General features: G+C 43.1%; 1 protein-coding gene and 1 pseudogene across 1 annotated transcript in view; both read right to left on the reverse strand.

The window, feature by feature from the left end:
• LOC124555971 (protein tipE) overlaps positions 1 to 19,502 on the reverse strand; it is a 522,740-nt gene that overhangs the window by 401,704 nt on the left and 101,534 nt on the right. The window lies entirely within an intron of this gene.
• On the reverse strand, positions 10,028 to 10,146 carry LOC124557427 (annotated as a pseudogene).

Here is a 19,502-nt window from a genome sequence, read left to right on the forward strand (position 1 = left end):
AACATCATTATACACTCTTCTCCTTTAGTACTGTAAGCGGTGCTATACAACGTATGACCATTTTGGGGTCGTGAGCTGTACTAGAAGTCGGCATATCAGTTTTAAAATAAAAGCTATGTACACACATGTTCTTGCGCCCATTACCAGTGCTCATATTTATCACCACTCGTAATCGATTCAATAACATGTATGCTCATTGCTGTAATTTCAAAACTGACACGCCGATTTCTATTATAGATCACGATACCGACATTGGCATACATTGTATAGTACCACCTACTGTAATAAGAAAAATAGTTGGAACTAACGTATTTAAACAGGCTCTTAAATCATATCTCTTAAGTAATGCACACTATGCCATCAAGGACACAACAGAAACAGTTATCAGAGTGATCCTTGCTTAGAATTTTCTTACTCCGACTTCTCCATTAACGGGATGTTGCGGCAGGAACTTTGTTCCTCGAGCAGCGAAATGACGAAGTTTCCACTGAGCACCTGGACTGATGGTTCATCGATTATGCCCTTGAAAATGTCAGTGAGGTTCGGGAAGAGCAGGGAAACCAGGGCACCGTGGAAAGAGTCTTCGTTGCAGATGACACACATCTCGCTGCATCCGGCCAGGCAACAGCAGGTCAGCAACAGATCCGAATGGGGCAATGACAAACTTCCATTAAGACTTCACTGGGACTGCGTGGTCCGTGGTCAACAAATGAGGAAGGAAGGGGGAAGAGTGACGAAGAGGAGAGAGAGAAAAGAGCGGAAGAGAAAGGGGGAGTGTAATCTGTGGCACAGCAGAGAAACGCAATATCGGCCGCTCGGGAGGGCGGTGCGCGGGTGGCGCGTTATGCGCCGCCCTTGCGAGATCGATAGGCGAAGCCGCCGCCACCGCCGGCCGTTGCTCCCGCGCATTGTTGGCCCTGAAATTAGATTCCTCGGCGCGCCCGCAACCTCTTCCTCCTGGCTAGGGAATTGCAGACCTCACACATCGCAATGATGCCGTGGCCTGCGGCCAAATATTTTGAGAATCCTCGTTACCGACTGACTTACGGGTCTCGGTGGCAACTTCAACCAGGTCGAAGAGAGCTCCTTGCGAAAGACATCGCCAGCAGGACTTCCTGAATCGATGCTTACTACTCTGCGATGCATAAGTGAACGAATCTCCACCAGAAGCACACGTGACATTAATGTCTTCAAACAACAATGTCTGCCCTTGCCGAATAGCCATCCTGTGGATGTTAGCAGCATCCCGGTGGGGGTGTCAGGCCTGGAGCGGTCACGCATGTTCAGCCACTGTTACGACTGGGTTGTGATTCGGCCACTCTGGACACTTGACGTCCCCATACAAAAGGTTCTATCATTTAAAAAAATAATTCTTAGTAAACAATTTTTTGTTTACACTGAGGTAAGCCGGTCGGTGTGGCCAGGCGGTTCTAGGCGCTTCAGTCTGGAACCGCGCGACCGCTACGGTCGCAGGTTCGAATCCTGCCTCGGACATGGATGTGTGTGACATCTTAGGTTAGTTAGGTTTGAGTAGTTCTAAGTTCAAGGGGACTGATGACCTCAGATGTTAAGTCCCATAGTGCTCAGAGCCATTTGAGCCATACACTGAGGTAAGACATGGGATAGCGATATGCACATATACAGGTGGTTCTAGTATCACGTAAACAAGGTATAAAAGGGCAGCGCATTGGTAGAGCTGTCATTTTGTCATTTGTACTCAAGCGAATCATGTGAAAGGGTTTCCAAAGTAATTATGGCTGCACGATGGGAATGATCAGACTCTGAACGCGGAATGGTAATTGGGTCTGTACGCATGAGACAGTCCATTTCCGAAATCGTTAGGGATCTCAGTATTCCGAGAGCCACAGCGTTAATTGTTCCCCGAGTTTACCTAATTTCAGGCATTACCTCTCACCACAGACAACGCAGTGGGTGACGGCCTTCACTTAACGACCGAGAGCAGCGGCGTTTGCGTAGAGTGGTCAGTGGTATCAGGCAAGCAACAATCCGTGAAGTAACGACAGAAATCAATGTGAGACGTACGACGAACATATCGGTTAGAACAGTAAAGCGAAATTTGATTTTAGTGGGCTATGCCAGCAGACCATTGACGTCGCGCGGGATTAACGGAGCGGTCTGAAGCGCTACAGTCACGGACTGTGCGGCTGGTCCCGGCAGAGGTTCGAGTCCTCCCTCGGGCATGGGTATGTGTGTTTGTCCTTAGGATAATTTAGGTTAAGTAGTGTGTAAGCTTAGGGACTGATGACCTTAGCAGTTAAGTCCCATAAGATTTCACACACATTTGAACACTTTCGGACCATTGACGCCAGTGCCTTTGGTAATAGCACGACATCGCCTGCAGTGCCTCTCCTGGGCTCGTCACAATGTCATTTCGACCCTATAAGACTGGAAAACCATGACCTGGTCAACTGCGCCCCGATTTACGTTGGTAATAGCTGATGGTAGGGTTCGAGTGTGGTGCAGACCGCACGAGGTCATTGAACCAAGCTGTCAACAAGGCTTCGTGCAAGCTGGTGGCAACTCCACTGGGTCCTCTGGTCCAACTAAATCGATCATTGACTGGAACTGATTACGTTCGGCTACTTGGAGATCATTTGTAACCAAACAACGATGGCATTTTTATGGATGACAGAGCGCAACGTCAAAAAGCCACAGTTGTTTGCGATTGGTTTGAAGATCATTCTGGACGATTCATGCGAATGATTTGGCTACCCACATAGCCAGACATGGATCCCATCGAACATTTATGGGGCTAATCGAGAGGTAGAATCGTGCACAAAATCTTGCGCCGCCAACACTTTTCCAGTTGTGAACAGCTATGGAGGCAGCATGGTTCAGGCTTTCTGCAAGAGTCTTCCAGCAGCTTGTTGAGTCCACGCCACGTAGAGTTGGTGCACTACGCCAGGCAAAAGGTGGTCCGACACTATACTAGGAGGTATACCATAACTTTTGCCACCTGAGTTTACATTACATTGCTTTGTTCGGCGTCAGTGTTCGCAATTGTTGTCGACTGGCAGTCTCCCTTCATTTTGGAACAATTCTCAACACGTCGTATCGACATTATTCATCTGTTGATATAGTTAGAACAAGGGACAGTCAAGTGAAATCGAGCCACATGGGAAAAAAGACCTAAGTAAACTTTTTATTATTTCAAAAGTAATCGCCATCATTTTAATACATTTATCTCATTGTCAAAGCCGTCAATGCCTTCGTTGACAAATGCCCGTGATTAGGTACGAAACCATGACTGTTCCCAGGAATGCACCTCGTCGCCCGAGGCATATTGATGGCTACGAATCCTTTCTTCGGGACTCCAAACATACGTAAATCACGTGGGAAGGGGAAAAGATCAGGACTGCATAAATCATGAGTGAGGACTAGCCAGCCAATCATTTGCGGCGTAGTCGAAACAAACTTAACATCATGTGGGCCAGCCGAGGTTATTTCGGGTATGTTGCTGACGTTCCTCTGTGCTGCTCTTACAATCTTCCACACGGCCCCGATGTATCACCATGAGATTTCCATATTTTTGGAACTCAGAATGAAGACTTCCGCGGCCGTCGATTAGCCTCGGTCGAAGAGGTGCACTCCTACACTACTGGCCATTAAAATTGCTACACCGAGAAGAAATACAGTTGTTAAACGGGTATTCATTGGACAAATATATTATACTAGAACTGACATGTGATTACATTTTCACGCGATTTGGGTCCATAGATCCTGAGAAATCAGTACCCAGAACAACCATTTCTGGCCGTAATAACGGCCTTGATACGCCTAGGCATTGAGTCAAACGGAGCATGGATGGCGTGTACAGGTACAGCTGCCCATGCAGCTTCAACACGATACCATAGTTCATCAAGAGTAGTGACTGGGGTATTGTGACGAGCCAGTTACTCGGCCACCATTGACCAGACGTTTTCAATTGGTGAGAGATCTGGAGAATGTGCTGGCCAGGGCAGCAGTCGAACATTTTCTATATCCAGAAAGGCCCGTACATTACCTGCAACATGCGGCCGTGCATTATCCTGCTGAAATGTAGGGTTTCGCAGGGATCGAATGGAGGGTAGAGCCACGGGACGTAACACATCTGAAATGTAACGTCCACTGTTCAAAGTTCCGTCATTGCCAACAAGAGATGACCGAGACGTGTAACCAATGGCACCCCATACCATCACCCCGGGTGATACGCCAGTATGGCGATGACGAATACACGCTTCCAATGTGCGTTCACCGCCATGTTGCCAAACACGGATGCGACCATCATGATGCTGTAAACAGAAACTGGATTCATCCGAAAAAATGACGTTTTGCCATTCGTGCACCCAGGTTCGTCGTTGAGTACACCATCGCAGGCGCTCCTATCTGTGATACAGCGTCAAGGTTAACCGCAGCCATGGTATCCGAGCTGATAGTCCATGCTGCTGCAAACGTCGTCGAACTGTTCGTGCAGATGGTTGTTGTCTTGCAAACGTCCCCATCTGTTGACTCAGGGACAGAGACGTGGCTGCACGATCCGTTACAGCCATGCGGATAAGATGCCTGTCATCTCGACTGCTAGTGATACGAAGCCGTTGGGATCCAGCACGGCGTTCCGTATTACCCTCCTGAACCCACCGATTCCATATTCTGCTAACAGTCATTGGATCTCGACCAACGCGAGCAGCAATGTCGCGATACGATAAACCGCAATCGCCATAGGCTACAATCCGACCTTTATCAAACGTGATGGTACGCATTTCTGCTCCTTACACGCGGCATCACAACAACGTTTCACCAGGAAACGCCGGTAAACTGCTGTTTGTGTATGAGAAATCGGTTGGAAACGTTCCTCATGTCAGCACGTTGTAGGTGTCGCCGCCGGCGCAAAACTTGTGTGAATTCTCTGAAAAGCTAATCATTTGCATATCACAGCATCTGTCGGTTAAATTTCGTGTCTGTAGCACGTCATCTTCGTGGTGTAGCAATTTTAATGGCCAGTAGTGTAGGTACAGTCATGGTTCCGTAGGCAATCCTAAACATTTTTCCATGAAGGAATTGGCTCATAGTGGAATAAACGTCTTAACAGTTATGGCAACTACTTTTGAAATAATGAACAGCTTAGTTACTTTTTCATGCGCCTCGTCTTCATTGCACTGCCGCTTACTGTAACGGTTCTATCACACTCTCTTACTCTATGCTGGGTACTGTTTTCATTTCTGACGATAGCTCGAACTAAGATATCTTTCTGTTATGAGCTCTTCGGTCCAGCTAAATTATATTCCGATATTTCTTAGCACGTATTTTGTTTTCTACGTAAATATGTGGAACTGTAAACAAAAGTTCAGAATGGTTCAAATGGCTCTGAGTTCTACGGGATTTAACATCTGAGCTCATCAGTCCTCTAGAACTTAGAACTACTTAAACCTAACTAACCTAAGGACATCACACACATCCATGCCTGAGGCAGGATTCGAACCTGCGACCGTAGCAGTCACGCAGTTCCGGACTGAAGCGCCTAGAACCGCTCGGCCACAGCCGCCGGCTTTAAAAATAAGGATTCAGGGACGTAAGAAGTGTGGTTTTCAGCTGTGTGCCACTGTCCTATTGACAAATGAACTGAGCAAGCAGTCTTCTGGTGAAAGTAGTTGTGGCGTGTAGGCGCGATTACGAAGTGTTTATATGCCATCTTCTACGATCACCTGTTAACTGCTGTCAGTAAACTGAGATCATTTCGCCTGTTTTGTCTTAAGGTGTATACATGTTTTAGCTATGCCACTCAATTTTTTTAAAAAAGAGTTGCAAGTGGAGGACAAGGTTTCGGTGTTTTGCAATGGTCATAATGGCGTTCATGTATGCTACCCTACGTCAACGCGATATTCACTCAACACAGTTACATTTTAGGCGTCACCAATTATTTTCGAGCCAACTGATTAATTTCATTGGTTGAGCGTAAGAGAGAGCATAATAAAAACATTGTTTTCCCAGATCGCGTTTTACTTATACTGCAATAAAAGATGTTGAAGAATATTCAATTTCTCTCGATCTTCCAGGGATAATGACAGCCAAGACCAGGAGTTAAAATCAGTTGCACTGCTCCGTCAGGAGGAAAAGGAGAAAAAACAATTTCTTATTTGACGGCCTCTCGTAAAGCGAGTTTACACGAGTTTTACGGCAGTGGTTCCCCCCGTGAGCTTCCACGTCAGCCCCAAAATAAGCGAGTAGCAGTTTTACGAACGCCCAGGGACTGCCACGGTGGCAATTACGTGAAATGTTAAGCACAGATTTTGTGTCTCTACTCCAAGGGAGCACGATCCCTCCTGACGATGACATGCTATCGCCATCTTCAAATTTCGGGCAATAATGAGCGACGTTGATAGTGAACAATGATTGCAGCACACTTTCAAACCAACTTTGGGGTCTTAACATGTTGCGTTCACACTTACGAAAAGCAAAGGAACGAAGATAAGTGCTTAACATCCCGCTGACAGCCACCTCACCAGAGAAGGAGCAGATGACTAGATGGTGGAATGATGGGGTAGGAAACTCGTCGCATCCTTTTGAGAGGAATCATCCCTTATCAGCGAATTGGACCGCCGTTTCCGTGAATGCGAGTCGACTGTCGCTCAAAACAAAAACTTATGAGAGAGGGTGATGAACCATACCCGGATCGAATTACTAGTGCGAATGGGTAGTCTGAACGTCAAACAGAGGACAAGTAAGAAGACCGCAATTGACAGAGCACTCAGACAATTTCTTCTGGATACAGCCTTGGCAGTCAGCATGGTAGAATGAAACAAATGTAATATCAGCCAGATGAGTGTCATTCATAGCTTTCATCGACTTAAATTCCATTCCTTTCAACTGCCATTAAATCAGACAATCGTAGACCTTATATATAATGACGAACAGAATTTTGTCAGTTTACCCTTCAAAGCCTGGGCGACTGGACAATGTTTTGAAACGTGCCCTCTTTACCAATAAAGTAACACTTACTAACAGGACAACGTAAATTTACTGAACATGCTATACAGGGCAGAAGAAAACGCACCTCGTTCTAAGTTGCAACAACAATGACTGTGCAGCGTAAACGTCAGTTGTGGGCCCTTACTTCATCCCCAGCGTGTTAAATAGAAATATATATACACGCACTTTCTTACGATCTCTCAACCTGTAGTTCCAGCAGAGATATCAGTACATAAGCGACAGTGACATAATTCTAACACAACAGCTCCCTCTATGGGCTCTTCCACTCTTGCTATGCAAACATTGAATGAAAATTTCCTGACCATTCGACAGGATGGAATGCTGCAGTAAAATGACGTGTCAGGTCCCTCAAGTTGCCTCCTTTTGAATTTGTTCTGAGAGTAGCGCTGAAACGGGCCGTCTAACGTGAAGCCCCAACCACATCGGATGATATGTGCCGACGAATCGCCACAGCATGCAACGCCGTATCATCCACTGATCTCTCTTACATGCATTTATCTCTCGAACTGCGATTTCAGATGTGTCTTGCAGTCAATGGGAAACAGTTTGAGTACATGGTTAAGTCATGTTTAAAGCTGTGTTCTGTTGAGAGAAGTACACTACCTCCCAAAGTAAGTCAAGTACCCATAAGGGGAGGAGGAGACGAAATGAAACTTTACGGGTTGAAAGGGTGTTTGGTCAATTCACTTTAACGATGAACATGTCAGTACGAGCCCACCTATGTAGAGTGGAAATCAATAACGGGCTATGTGCCAAACAGCCAAACAGCTGATTGCGAGTTATCCAGCTATTTTTGTTTTAACAAAAATATTTTAACGAAAAACATCAAGAATATTTTTTATTTGCAGTCTACAGTAAGAGTCACACAACTATTGCAAATTTTTTTAAGTTCCCTTCCTTTTGTCAATGAAAATAAATATTTTATTCTGAAAAGCGCAGAATGTGCTAAATGCGACACATATTACAGACAAAGAACGAGGTAAGTGCCAATGAAAGAAATCTCAGCCATCATCAGTTTTTTAATAATAAATATTTTACAGATATATTTTACAGGAACACTATCCCCTGATTATTTTTAATCCTTCTTTTAATTTTGTAGAGGACAAAATCATTTTAATTGATTAACTGTTCTAAAAATGGTCTATTAACTACTATCAAACACGGCAGCATCTGTTGGAGATACTTTTTCTTTTCAACTAGCAATTTGTTTTTAAACTGTTGCGACGGTAAAACAAAATTATTCATGATGTTAGTGGTAACCCCTTTCTTGAAAATTTGTGAGTACTCCAGTTCTCAAGTTTGTTAAACACTGTTCTCGTCTTGACGCCACCAGGGCATTTTTTTTTTCACTTCAACGCAACTACGTTTGAAAATATTTATTTTCGTTGTGTTAATTTTTGTATCGGCTGCTTATTTACAATAAGAGTCCTCTGGCTAAAGCACTGTAACCACAAATGGATTGTTAGGGCCGGCTGCTGTGGCCGAGAGGTTCTAGGCGCTTCAGTCCGGAACCGCAGGTTCGAATCCAGCCTCGGGTATGGATGTGTGTGATGCTCTTAGGTTACTTAGGTTTAAGTAGTTGTAAGTCTAGGGGACTCATGACCACAGATGTTAAGTCCCATAGTGCTTGGAGCCATTTTATTTTACTGTTAGATGTTGTATTTTCCGTAAGTGTTACTAGGTCCTTAGGTATTTGATACTCTGACGTTCATTGAACCTCTTACGTTTCTCAGTCTGGGTAAAATGTCTGTCACACGCTGCAAATAGTTACCAAACTTTGTGGGAATTACCCGCTTTAGCCTCACCGGTGGTCCGTTACATACCTCTCATGCTATCTTTCAAGCCTTATATCCTCTACTAGAAATGATCATCGTGCTTAGCCCGCATTTCAGGTTATTCGCAACGGCACGTAGCTTAGTTTTCCGGGTCTCGCTAAAAAAAAGTACTTAACCAGTTATTGATTTCCACTCTCCATACTACTGCGACGCTGCATCGCAGTTCGCCTGGATGCATGTTCCGATTCTGTTTGGAAATGTGTAATAAAGCCCCTGTACCCTCTCCTGAGGCAGGCCGGCCCACAGATGTTGTAACTGATCCCTGTTATCCTGGACATTGGCAATGGGACGGAGTTGTGGTGCGAGCTGGTCGCACACATGCTCTGTCTGGGATAGATGTGGGGTTTTCGCTGGCCACGGGAGGACCTCAACACCACGCAGACGGTTCACTGAGACATGTGCCATATGTGGACGAGTATTTTCCTGTTGAAATGATACTGTCATATGAGAAGTAACAGTTGAGGACACGGGTTGTCCTCGACGTACCAGTGAGCCGTCAGAGTTCCCTCAGTCAGTCCCACCTGTGACCTGATGTCATACTTGATGGCTCCGCACGCCATGACGTCATGAGTAACATCGTTGTGCCTCTCCCAGGTCGCGGCATCTCCGAATCATACAGGGACCACTCAACAATTGACGCTATTCACGCTCCTTATATTTCCTACCAGGCCTGATAACAAAACTAAACACGAACAATGCTGATGCGCTCTTTTGTCCATACTACAAGTGACATAAATTTCAGCTTTAATTATTTTTCGTAGCCGCTGATGGAGAGTACGTCTAGGAAGTAACAGTACGTTCACATCCGAACATGTCGTATGGGTACTTAACGCTTTTTTTCTCTTTTGTTTGTAACGTGTGATCACCAAATCATTTAGAGCAATGGGTTCAGTTCATTGAAGTGTGCATTGCATTGAGCTGCAATTTCAAGTACACTGAAAAATTTGTTATTGGCGATTACTCGAGACGTATTGCAAAGATGTGTGATCATCTGTTTAATATAAAGCACTCCGTCTTCAGGCCACGAGTGGTCTACCGGGACCATCCGACCGCCGTGTCATCCTCATGGAGTATGCGGTTAGGAGGGGCGTGGGGTCAGCACACTGCTCTCCCGGTCGTTATGATGGTATTCTTGACCGAAGCCGCTACTATTCGCTTGAGTAGTTCCTCAATTGGCATCACGAGGCTTAGGGCACCCCGGAAAATGGCAACAGCGCATGAAGGCCTAGATGGTCACCCATCCAAGTGCCGACCACGCCCGACAGCGCTTAACTTCGGTGATCTCACGGGAACCGGTGTAAACCACTGCGGCAAGGCCGTTGCCGATATGCACTTGCTAATGTTGACCACACACTATTCACTCCTGTTGCTGATCAACTAAAGGTGATCGAATCAGTTTGATAAAAGCTCATCAGAACATATTTTTGAAATACGTAGGCAGTCAGGTGTAGTGCCTGTAGTTGACACTAGCAGCTGACGATGGTACACGACCACAACTGCATTGAAAAGCTATATAAAGGAAATTATTCTGCCGATCAAGCGAACCATGGCCAATTCTATGCAAAGTAAATGTCAACGGACTCCCCCTCTTTGAGCCAAACATCCGTCTTGAGCACTGAACAAGCAACAGCCCTAGATTCTGTATCCATCCTTTGGTCAAGGCTCCGATACCTCTCCCAGCCTCCTGGTCCGCCCTCGCTCTTTCCTCTCACAGCCCAACAACATCAGCCTCGTCCACTCTCCCACACATACCGATCCATCTATCTGCATTACTCTGTTACCTCATATTCTTCTAATCCTCCCTCCAACCGTCACAGCATTTACTCGTTGTTTCCCTCGAAGGACTTACAAGGCGGCCGGTCAAAGTGGTCGAGCGGTTCTAGGCGCTTCAGTCGGGCATGGATGTGTGTGATGTCCTCAGGTTAGTTATGATTAAGTAGTTCTAAGTTCTAGGGGACTGATGACCTCAGAAGTTAAGTCCTATAGTGCTCAGAGCCATTTGAACCAACTTACAAGGCGCACCATCGTCATCATCTAATTAACACTATCCGGCATCACCTTATGTGCTTCTATAGAAAATCACCGAAATACATAATCTTTATTGGCTTTTAACACCCTTTAATCATTCTAATTATAAAAAGACTAAGTTTGTATTTTTAACATCATTTTACTGATGAACAGCCCGTCTATGTGGAGCGAATGAAATGATCAGTGAAGGCGAATAATTGTGGACGGGAACAAATTCCGTTTCCAAGTAACACTATTTCATTTTAAGTATGATTAAACACACGCCGTCGTTATGTATCTGCAGTTTGAAGAGGCCACAGACGAAACTGGCTAGTTATGCAAAATCAGTTTTGACTTGAAAGTTCAACTTGTTTCAATGAATTAAACTGGATATGGTGGACAACATGATTTATAATTCCAGAAATAGTAGGCAGTACTCAGTGAGACTGTTCGAAAGAGGTATTGGCAGTCAGTGCCACTCCTGAGAAAGCGTTGTGCAGAGATCCGGAAGAGTCGGCTGTTAAGCCTAAATCTCAGGCCTGTTGAGTATTTTCTCTTCATCGGCCACGTACTGACCTACGAAGCAGGAAATACCCGTTTTCCCAACAGAATCATTTCAATTTTTTGGGAAATCTTAAGCGACATTTATAACGACTGCTCACTTTTATCTTTCCATTTACATCTTTTGCCGACTATGCACAACTTGTGCACAGTTGTGCACTTTTTACTACTGAAGCGTTTACAAAAGTTATGAACTTTTAATAACTTCAACTAACTCCGATCGCAACTTCCCGTAAACAATATGAAGGCTACCAACTTCCACAAACCGTTACACATTACAACAACCGTTTGACATTCCTAACAAACGCTAACATGCTGGTTCACATCAACTGTTTCAATGACATAATGTGAAAAATTACCCGCAGTGAGGGAACAGATTCCGTAGTACCTTATAGATATCAAAGAAGCCCATGAACAGTAAAAAATAGAGTAAATTATTTGACAATCGGAGTGCTTGCAATAAAGTTCGCATTGCGGAAGGATCTAGTAATAAATAAAATTCCGATATCGCGCGCTTTCGTTAAGGTGGCATCTGAACGAGGCTACGCCCAATTTACGAATGTTAAACCAGGAACAATGCACAGAAACTCTTAAAAACGAGTGAAAGTCAAACTGAAATACACGTAAGTAATTTGGTTGTTCGTATGGAATTAAGTGAACGCCAACTTCAAGTTCCACACAATACAGGCGCAGTGGTAGCACACTGGACTCGCATTCGGGAGGACGACGGTTCATTCCCGCGTCCGGCCATCCTGATTTAGGATTTTTTGTGATTTCCCTAAATCGCTCCAGGCAAATTCTGGGATGGTTCCTTTGAAAGGGCACGGCCGACTTCCTTCCCCATCCTTCCCTAATTCGATGAGACCGATGACCTCGCTGTTTGGTCTCTTCCTCCCAAGCAACCCAACCCCACACAATACAGCCAGAATTACTTAAACTAGAATCCAGGGAATGAATGAATAACGTGACAAGAAATTGTCCTCAAACTGATAGTGACCTCACAATCAGACCTGGTTGGGGAGACTGTAAGTTCAAGGCAAGTTCATGACCTTGGGGCGTAGACCAGTCTCTCAGGTAGAAGTGTTATCATTAATGCAAGGCATTGGGATGTGGAAAGGAATGAAAAGCATTATAACTAATAAATATGTTCTCTTCAAATGTAGTTTCTTAAATTAATGTTACCTTCTTCTGTACGTAATTCCGACAAAAAGTATTCCCTCAGACTTTCAAGCGCGCAGCGTCAGGTTAACTTTCATCTAATGATGATATGACGTACCGAAAATTAAAGCCATTATAAATTTTATGAAAGCATGGAAGTAACTACACTGTTATGAACAATGCAACAATAGAGTTATTTTCCGGTCAACACAGATTATCACCCAAGGAGTTGACATCTCAACCTTAAGCACAAAAGGTAGTGAAATAGAGCCAAAACACGAATGAGTTAATACGTGACATTATATTAAAGCTAGTTCAAAATTGACAGTGATGAGGGACTAACACTACTTCGTAAGGGGAAAAATAAGGATTAAATATTTCCAAATGTGTCAAAGGAACTGAAATAAATTATGAGAAGATTTCATGGAATTCTGAAGTTCGTTATTGCAAGTAATAGAGAACATAGTTTTCTAAAATCCCAAAACGATGTGGTCTAGTGACAAGAGGCCTGAGGCTACAGGAAATTATAGTGATAAGTGCATCAGGATTAAACTGCGTTGTACATATCACATACTTGATTACAAAGCAAATCTCTTTGCTGTTAATGAAACCTATTATACAGTGACAATGAAAAATATATCGACTCTTTAGAAAGAACCGGCACGCTGAAATAAAAAGTGACGGTATTGGCTCGAAATTCTAACTATGTAATAAGCGAGCTATGCGTGGAACAAGCGTCATTATAAGACGGACAGAGTAAAAACAGAGGAAGATTAATTACGCTGCTGTTAACTGAGCGAATAACACGTGGAAGCAACGAGGTTTACAGTGCATGTGTGTGTCACTAAGATCATACAATTCATTCATCTTAATTGTTAATTAAATTTGATCTTTATTTCCAATCAGCATTCAGATAACATTGTTGGAAGAGCTGCTGCGAAGCAGTTTGACTTGTGCATATGATTTAACGTAGTGAAGCTCCTAAGAGTCACCTCTCTCTTCTACGCCACTGAACATTGTGCCCCAGTTTGGCGAAACAGCCCATATGCGCAAAAGAAATACGTCCATCTAAATACCCGTATCACCATGAGTATGACTGCTAGTGTTATCATATCAACACTATGGAATGACTGCCAGTATTAAGCCAAATTCCATCCTCTCAACTATGACGCATACATGCTCTCTCGAAAGAGTACAAAAAGACCATGGATAATAGAAATCTTCCAATAAATCTAGATATCTATGACGCAAACCATAATGGACTCTGCGATAGACGACCACGCAGAATAACAACAAGAGTTCAAGCTTTCTAATGCATGGACTCAAGAATGGACTGGACAACAAAATAACAATATGCCATGTATCACTCCAAAACCACCGGGATTTGAATTTACACGGAAAACGTGGTCATTACTAAGCATAATGAGGACTCAACATGGACACATTACAGTAGAATGCCATACGAGGTCATGCAATGCTAGACCAGAAGACTTCCTGCTATCAATTCCAAAGTCGAAAATTTACATAAAATGCTCAAGATGCTTGCTTGTAAGATTTTATATTGTATATGTCATGTTCTACACACTATTTTTTCCAATGTGTCAAAAAACCATACGATATATGAATAATAAACTTACTACAAGTATGCTTTAATAAGTAATACCCCATGGTGTCACTATCATCGTAGTATTAACAACTGCTTATTTCCTCTTTATTAAAGCCGACTGCGAATGACACAGACTGCTTTCTTCGATCTCATAACGTAGACCCGCTTTTATGAATGAAATAATTCATTCCAGCATTTCTACCCTACATACCAACAGCAACGTGAAGCTATGTGGTGCACAGAGCGCCACTCAACTCCGTCGCAAGAACTCTCATTACATTCTGCCATTGTCTTTATAGACGAGTAACTTCACTTGCCTTGGGCACCAAACACTTCACTGCCGTGGCCTAATAAGGTATTAATAGGGCGAAATGTAAACAGTCCTTTTACAAGAACGTCGATTAATTGCTGCAAGACAGAGCAAGTATTTCAAATTAATCTACGTTACAAATTCTGACACTGTCTTTTCGAGTTCTGTTGACAAAATTATGCACCAATAACATGTTTGAAAACTGATGACGTTGATTAATAATGCCGTGGGTTGTTACCAAGAGGCGACGGACACCACACAATCTTGGTAGAATCTTAAATCGGTTAGAATATGCCCGAGTATTTTTCCTACAATTGTGACAGAATTGGTCCCTAGCCACGTTGGCGAAAGTCGTGGATCTCAGAATAATAATTCTTTCAATAATACTCGATTACTGAATTTCAGTTGAAATAATACTGCTTTTTAATTTTAAAACTTTATTGGTTGGGGGAAACGATAGATATTAGGTATGAGTCAGTGGCCTCAATTTCTTGTAAAATTATGGAAGCATTGAACTCTGTTTCAAGATGACGTTTTTAGAGGTCGAATAACTCAATTCACTTCACTCACTCACTCCATTCAGGGCGCCGCATTTAACACGTGCATACGAAATATCTCACCGTATCAGTGATGAAGATAGGATGTCTTAATTTCTTCACTGTGATGTGATGCCGCATGAAAAGGTTCCATAGCTGACAAGACTTCTGTTGTTTTGAATTTAGTAATTATGAATATGGTCAGATGTCCATCCTCACCTAATTCTCAGACGAGGAATTTTGTTCGTACTATCAGTGGATCTAATAAATTCTGTTCTACATGTTTTCGTGTTTTAAATGTTTAGCTGTCGCGTTGTTGGGCAGTGTGAGGAACCAACGTGGTACTGGCTTGAATAGGTGTGGGAATCTGCCTAAAGTCTCAGCTACCCCAGGCAGCTTAGCAGAACAATTATCGTTAACAGGGTATCCCTCCCAATCTTACAAACGATCTCTATACGTGCTACGAGTTCGTGCATCACAACAGGGAGTAAGGTAACTTGCGTAGAAATGCTGCCCGCTGTGACGAGATAAGAGTGCAGTGTAAGAACCCAGAAATGGCGCCCTGTTGAGCTGAATAACTTCCAGCGTGATCAGAATGCTGGCTGTGAACCGCACAGATAAGGTGTAGATGAGTCCTTCAAAATATACGCTAGAGGATATTTTAGATTTCACTATAACGTTTGAACATTACATGTAACCACTTGCGTGGACTTCCGTAGACCATTAATCAATCAGTGCCTCGCTCAGAGCTATCGATTATCTTCCATCGTCTCTCTAGCGTAGTGGCACCAAAAAGCAATTATTGCTGATGAGAGTAGTCTATTTCATCTTCCCACGTGTCATTAACGCTTCCACCCTTCCATTAAAGCGCCATTAATTTCTACCTTTCTAAGCCTGTGGCAACTAACGCACTGATGCATTAAGTTCTTTCATGGGAGAGTGCTGCGCTGTAATAAGATTATCTTTGACTATTGCTGCAACGGTCAGCTATAAAGGAACACGTGGCGTGTCATATTGGTTTCCGGAGTTCGGTGGGGTCGCATTAGCCATCGTGCTATGGACTGGAAGCTACTGCACAAAAAGCTAATTCATTTCGTTCGTTTTGCAGTTTTCAGTCCGCCAAATTATAATGTAATCTCTAATCTGTCGAATTTTCTATAATTTGTTAAATCGAATTTGATTTGTTAAATTTTGGGAATATCTGACGTACAGTGTGAGACAGCGAAAAAAGCATGTGCGTCGACGTGCGTTGGTCTTGCTTACTCTTCTATTCAAGTCACATGATTTACTTTGGACGTACGTAGGCGCTTTATGCCACACTTTTCTTTGTTGGTACTTATTATTATTGGATCAGCCCTTGTGTTGGTAAAAATTACAATTTTTTGCGTGTTTTAGTGCTCCAATATGGATCTTTCATAAATGAGACTTTTCTTGACCTTTTTCCGAGTCTTGTTGTTGTCGTGTGGACCTCATTATTAACTTGAAAATTGTCTAATAAATGTCTACGTTTAACGTTTGGCAGCATGTTTTGAAAACATTTAATATCGTTCAAGTGTGCTATAACTTGCCACTGTAAACATCGACTAGACTTCATCCCACCTTTACCACATGGGTTTAAACTCAGCACAGGAAAGGACATACTTAGGCCTAAAGCTCTAAGCCCCACAGAGCTATAATAGCAGCACGTAAAACGACAAAATAGCTGCAATGGTACGTACTACGTTCACTGTCATCACTACTATATAAATAATGTCTTGTGCCTCACAGCCCTGTGCAGTGGTCACTGAATCATCGATATCGGGCATAGGATCAACGAAAACTAGATAACTGGTTGAATTAATCACATTCGTAGTCACTTTAGATCGATGGTCACGTCGGGATACCCTGTTATCTAGGCGAACGGCTCATTGAAACATGTATCGCGCTGCGGACGCAGGTCGTTTGGGGGAAGTATTATGCTACGGAAGACACTCACCTGGGCATCCACGGGACCTGTGGTAGAATCGAAGTAGACATTATTATTGGCTACTAGCATCTCTTCACGGTTGATGTCTTCTTCGAGGTTGATGGCATAATCCACAAGGACAATTGTCAGTGTTACAGTGCCAGAATCTTGCCAAAGTCGTTAGAGGAGCGTGATAGTGGACTCACATTAATGATCTGGCCATGAAATTCGTTTGATCTGAACCTGACGGAACTCATACAGGACTCTGTCGGTCACTAGATCCACGCCCACAAACTTACGGGAATTGCGTGATCAGTGCTTAGACATCTGGTGACAGAAACCTTCGGAAACCTACCAAAAAGTTGTCAAATCCATGCCACACAGAATCGCTGCTTTATTGCGTTCCAAAGATGGACCCAACGGTATTAAGCAGGTAGCCATCGTGATTTGGCACATTAATGTATACATCTCAAAATTACGTTACTTGATGCAAAAACCGTCCATATTACTATTTTTACTGTATGTTAGTGTACTGTGTGCTGAATCAAACAATATGGTTAGAAGCGTCTGTGAGATGTTTGATCATTTTCCGTGTCAATCTGAATAGTTAAGAAATAAATAATTTGCATTTCAGATTTTTTTTTGGGGGGTGGGGAAAGCACCCTCTCCTCAGATAAAACTTTCTAATAAAACATGCATATATTATCAGAAAATGGTCGTCTTAGACACGAGGCAAAAGTAATACAGTGATAGAAGCCGTGAATTTGCATTCCAAATGCCGGTATGGTGCAAACGTGTCGCATCCTTGTTTGTAATGTGACGACCGCAATAAAGCGACATGCGTTGGGATGACCAGTCGACGCTCTGTATGCGTGTGTGTGTGTGTGTGTGTGTGTGTGTGTGTGTGTGTATGTGTGTGTGTGTGTGTGTGTGGCGCTCACGCGAAACAGGACAGCAGTCAGCAAACGTCCCGCAGGGGATAATTCTCTCACGTTCCGAGTATCGCATTATGTGAAATCAATTACGTGCTCACCTAATGGCATCAATGTCTGTAGTGGCTGGCCTCTGCACATGCACGCACCGGAATCTGGAATCTATATATATATCAAATATGTGGTGCATCAAATTAAACCAAAACACGAAAGCAGCATTTCCATAGCAATTTAAATTTTTCTTTTTGTGTTCTACCTGTGCATCGAACCACAAACGAAAATAACTATTTTTTGTCAATTTAAAATTAATATTTGTGTGTTATTCCTGCTGCTTCCTGTGCTACTCATTTGATTACAAATAATGATGAATAACCAACCCTGCGAGTACATGTATATGAATATTAGCGTCATTTTTTAAAATACTGAAGTATGTTAAACGAAAATTTGTTCTTCTTATTTTTTCGAATAACCCATTTGGAGGGTACGATGAATCAACTTTGGCTACTCTTCATTGAATTAGATTTCCTTAGTTTCCAAATTTCCTTCATCGTTTTAGAGCGTTGTTCCCTTTCTTCTTGAGTCCACTTTCGTCTAGTTATTTTCTTTCTCTCCGGAAATTCTGCCTTTTGAACTGCCTTTCTGAAATGTGTTCTGTTTTCTATTGTGTCTATTGTAATTCCAGCGTTTTTCATGTCCTTTTCAGTCTCTATGAACCATGCGGGCTTGGTTATGTAGCGATTGAGTAACGTGATTATCCGCTTGGTTAGTCTGTTGTTATCCATTCTGAATATATGTCAGCTGGCCATATTGGCCGTGCGGTTCTAGGCGCTACAGTCTGGAGCCGAGCGACCGCTACGATCGCAGATTCGAATCCTGCCTCGGGCATGGATGTGTGTGATGTCCTTAGGTTAGTTAGGTTTAATTAGTTCTAAGTTCCAGGCGACTGATGACCTCAGAAGTTAAGTTGCATAGTGCTCAGAGCCATTTGAACCATTTGAATATATGTCGAAAACAGTGTAGTCTTCTCTTCCTTATTACACCTGTTAGATTTTCAGTTTTCAAGTATAGATCTCTGTTTGGTCTTAACCTGTATTCAGCATTATCGTTTCTTTTAGCTCCCAGTATTTTCTTTAAAATTCTTCTTTCGACCTTCTCTAGTTTCTCAAGATCTCCATTTCTTGTTAGTTTAAGTGTTTTTGTCGCATACAGAGTTTCAGGTCTGGCCAATGTTTGACAGTGTCTTAATTTCGTGTTTCAGGACAAGCATTTTTGTTATAAACATTTTTGGTCTTATGAAACATTCTTTCCATTTTGTGAACTCTAGTTTCAACAGCTGTCTTTTCTTTTGCATTGTATGTAATCCACTCTCCTAGGTATTTAAGGGAATCTTCACTGTAGTCCGAACAAGTAGCACTTACAAAGTACTATCACCGGGCCAGGTGAACATGGGTTTTTTAACGAGGTTGTTGCTCCTCCCCCTCCTCCTTCCTCACGTCTTGTATGGTGAGGCCCCGGGATTGGGACCGGCGCAGGGGAAAATTTGTTCAATATCAATATGAGGCAAGGGTATAATATAAACCACAAACAACGTCATGCGAGTGTCCTGTAATAAAAGTGAAAAGTAA

Source organism: Schistocerca americana, chromosome X, assembly GCF_021461395.2.
Source record: "Schistocerca americana isolate TAMUIC-IGC-003095 chromosome X, iqSchAmer2.1, whole genome shotgun sequence".
NCBI classification, from domain to species: domain Eukaryota; kingdom Metazoa; phylum Arthropoda; class Insecta; order Orthoptera; family Acrididae; genus Schistocerca; species Schistocerca americana.